Below are 4,463 nucleotides of genomic sequence, written 5' to 3' on the forward strand. Positions count from 1 at the left end.
AACCATTGTTATTTTATTTCACATGTTTTAACCATAAAGCATTTTTCACCCTTGGTTCCTGATACCATGACGGTTAAATCTGTGTTTCGGTGATGATATTTGGTTAATGACATTTAGAAGGTATTTTAAAGCCTTTTATTTCATTTCTTTACATTTTCAAAAAAACATATTAGTCACCAACACAAAGTCATCCTTGGTTCTACATACCATGCCGGATTTTAACCCGGGTACGATGATGAGTATCGACTAATAACATTCAAATGGACTGAAAATAATTAGTCCATAATCATTTTCAAAACTATTCATGTCAAGTTTGTTAAACCGAACCCGACACCGAATATTATCAAAATAATGATGATTATTCGAGTCTAGTTCTTCAAATCAATAAATGCGGTCTAAACGACCCCTTCAAATCAAACCGGGTTCAAATACCCATTTTCAACACGTTTTATAACGTTTTTTAAAAGGTCAGAACATGGCACATAAACCGTGGGCTAACCCGCGCCTAAACAGGCTCTCCATCTCTCATTTTCAAAACCAGAGGGAGGCCCCTTACACCGCCGGCTGGCTCGCGCCTCATATAGCCGTCTGGCACAGGGCCTGTTCCCTTCCAGCATTAGTCTAGGACGATCTCGTCTCCGGTTAACCCGGATATAGGACAGATCATACACTACAAAAAGAATAAGCCATAGCTACAGAATTTTTGCGATGGAACAATAATCCGTCGCTAATTACTCATTTGCGATGGATTTTGCGATGGACTACTTTATTTGCGATGGATTATGCGATGAACTAGACTTCGTGGGCCAAAATTCTAATAGGCGTTAATCTCGTGCGACGGATTTTGCAATGGACCACTTTAATTAACTCTCCACCCAATTAAACGGAGTGATTAAATCCCTTAGTCCGTCGCAATATTAATCATCCCATCGCAATGGAAAAATAAAACACCCAAAGTCCCAAACCCCTAACTCGACATAATCCAATCCCCAAATTTATCCCCAAATCAATTTAAGCACCCAATCCCTTGCATGCTCCTCCGTCAATCGTCTGCTCCACCATCGTCCTCCGCCATTGTCCTCTGCTAGCTCTGGTCCTCCACCATCGTCCTCCGCCGTCGTCCTAGCTGCGGTAGCTCTTTGTTTCCCTTTCTCGTTTTTTTGTTTGTTTCCCTTCTCCCTTTTCCCTAATTAATCATCTTCCTCTTTTTAATTTTTTTTGAGTCACCAAATTAACTCTTTCATGTTTATGATTGTTTAAACATTTGGGTATCAATCATTTTTACAAATTTCATGATTTTATGCCCTAAATCTTGAACCATTATTTACTCATTAATATGATTCGGGTTTCTTAGATATATCTCCAACTTTTAACTTAATTAATGGTATTTGTTGATTGCATTTGTCTAGTGTTCAATACGTCAATGGAAGTATGCATACCAGATGTTTGGTTCTTTGTCTCCGATTTTGCAATTTCATTGCACTTTTCTTTAGGATACACTCCTGAAGATTGTTGTAATATCAGTTTTATACTTTTTTTCTATAAGGCCGTCTTACAAGAGAATTACATTGGGTTGCTATGTTTGGTCGATTGCTAATAATTACTCCCTCCGTCTCAGTCATTTGTTTACTTTTAGTTATTTGTTAACGGAGTTTTTAATCAAAGGTGAAAAAATAATTGGAACGGATGGAATAATATGCAGAACATTCGGATGAACTGACGAATTTGATTTTCTCATCTGGAAAAATAATGGGTTTGATCAACAGAAATTGTTTTGAAGCTGATGAGTTATTTTGAATGCGTAAATTGGATGTGATACTGAAGTGATGTTTGCAATACCTAATAATATGTTGGAGTTTATGAGTAGAGATTTCGATAATGTTGTCGATTGGGTCGATTATAATGTCACTTCTGTTTGTAAATGGCTTATCTTCTCTTATTCTTTTAATTAGTAAATGGCAATTTTTTCATCCATTATTATAAAATCACGTGGATGTAGAAGGTCTACCTTCTGTTTGTTGTTAGTCATAGGTTAGTAATTGTAGGATAGAGGCTCTTTGATTTTAGTATACAATGGTTCATTGTTAGGGTAAATCTACAGATTATAAAGATTTTTTCTTTTTACTCTGCTGTGACTTGTGTGTTGCTTTCCTTAGTAATCTAGTTTAAGTTGTCCATGTCTTCAACATTTCTTCTGTTTATGGTGGCAAATGTGTCACTAACTTGAATTTTCTTTTCACCTGGGATGATCAAGCAGGCTATTTTCTGCCACTGTTTACTGGTTTTGGCGGTCTACTTTTAGCAAACACTATTTTCTAAAGTAAAGTTTAGATGAACTAAGTTGTTAGAGAGTTTTGGTGGTTGTATGCAGACAAGAGAGTGATATTGTCAGTTTGATGAGACTATTGCAGACTTGCTCACAATCAACTATGCAATTAGTATATCCAATCCAATAGGAGTAAGTGGTCAAAGTAAGACTCTTTATGAAAGGAACAAGTGATAAAAACTGTAACAATGGGCACCAGTATAAGATGTCCTATGAATTTCAGTTGTCCAAATTTCAGTTTTGAGTTCGATATTGAAGTTTTTGATAACATGTCATCTGCAATTGTTAAGAGTTGTCCAAATTTAGTCTGCCGAGCAGGGACAAGGAAAAATACGTGGATGGAAGCTTCAGTGAAGGAAGAAGAGATGATGGCTTATAGAGCCACAGAGCCGACAGAGGTATAGTATACTATCCTACATCCTTCTCTAATTGTACTTGACCAACTTTTGTTTTTTGAAATTTTTGTTAATTAGCTAAAACTTCTTCCAGAACATAATCAAGACAAAGAGGGAGAAGTTTGGGGCATGGGGAAGGCGACGAGCTACTACTATGACAAGCCCTTACTTTCAAAAACTCGTGGATCATCAATTTCATACATTCCAGGATTTGTAAGTAAGCTTTCCGCCGAGAATCAAGCTATAAAAGAGCAGTTGAATAACATGCAACAATGGACGTTGCAATTGGAGCAAACTCTAGCTCCACAAGGTACTCACATAACTACTCAATCATGTAATCTTAACTCTCAACCTCACAATGATAGGCGTGCTGATGATAATGGAGGATATGGAGTGACTTTGAAACTCAAATATTAGGTTGTTAGATGTTTGAGTTGGTTTTAGATAATTAGTAGACTTGGAGCAAGTGTAAGACTTATCTAGTATTTCTGTTTGTTTGTTGGAATTGTCAAGAAGACTCGTTTGTAAAACAATGTAGGCTGAAATTTATGTATGAAAAGACTTTTTTTTTGGTTATGCAAGTCGTTCTTTGGCAGTTCCGTAACAAATTTGGAGCATATTACTGGACAGATAATGATACAGATTTAGGTCTGAAAATGTGGTGGGGGTGCCTGTAAATGAATGCGGGGATGGTAAAAATAAAGTTTGCAACGGAATAATTAGAGTTTGCGATGGAAGGAATAAATTTTGCGATGGAATAATTAGGTTTTGCGATGGAATGAATGTAATTTTGCGACGGAATAACTTGGGTTGCGATGGAATTGATAAAATTTGCGATGGAATAAATTAAATTTTGCGACAGAATTGTAAAGATTTGCGATGGAAAACAAAATTAAATTGCAACCTTAATCAACATTAATTAATTTAGAATCCATTGCAAAATCCGTCGCTAAGAGTTTTGCTACGAAATTTCCATCGCAAAGTACAGGATTTGCTACTAAATTGTGCAACTACTTGAAGTAGTCGCATTTTCCGTCGCAAACACCCATTTAGCGACGGATTCTAATGTATTTGCGACGGAATTTTGTTGTAGCTAAAACCACTTCTTTTTGTAATGATATGACTATTTGATTATCCAAAACCATATTTGCAAAATGCCTTACTAAGACAAATGGGTCATGTTATGTACCCTAAACCTAATACGGTAAATGGATGTTTAATTTTCGTTTTGCATGCAAATCAACCATTAATCCAACTCGACATCTTATACTTGATACTTGGATTAAATCAACCGACTTAGAAAGCTCTCACATGTTAGGTGTAAATCATTGGATGCGCATTCATGCATTTAAACCGTTTTATCAACTTTTACATTCAACCAACCAAGATCGATCAGTAGAGGCCGTTAAACGCGGGCGGGATTGGGTGTCTGATTAAAGGGCTTCCCAATACGTACCTTCACCCCTTACTCAGAAACTTTGGATAGTGGACGACCTTATCCAGGGCGTACGAGAGTCATTCTAGAGATAGGATGCTAAAGAGGGACGATTTCCTTATCTTTAGTACTTATGTCAAACGCTGCTTTGTGCTTCGATTTGACCGAGGTATAAAGTGGATTTCGAACGGGTTCCAGGCATCCCACAAATGCTTGGTGGCGACTCCGAACATCTCTAATCGTTTCGAGACCATTACCGAGCCGAAATCGACCGATCTAAAATGATCCGGTCGAACGCATTTTTACG

General features: G+C 37.1%; 1 long non-coding RNA gene across 1 annotated transcript; it reads left to right on the forward strand.

Annotated features, from left to right (window-relative positions):
- The first annotated feature begins 977 nt into the window (after nucleotides 1-977).
- On the forward strand, nucleotides 978-3,297 carry LOC141630158 (uncharacterized). The gene is made up of 2 exons (XR_012537446.1): nucleotides 978-2,724; nucleotides 2,816-3,297. It is a non-coding gene; the product is annotated as an uncharacterized LOC141630158 (long non-coding RNA).
- Nucleotides 3,298-4,463: the final 1,166 nt, after the last annotated feature.

This window comes from Silene latifolia, chromosome 2, assembly GCF_048544455.1.
Source record: "Silene latifolia isolate original U9 population chromosome 2, ASM4854445v1, whole genome shotgun sequence".
NCBI classification, from domain to species: domain Eukaryota; kingdom Viridiplantae; phylum Streptophyta; class Magnoliopsida; order Caryophyllales; family Caryophyllaceae; genus Silene; species Silene latifolia.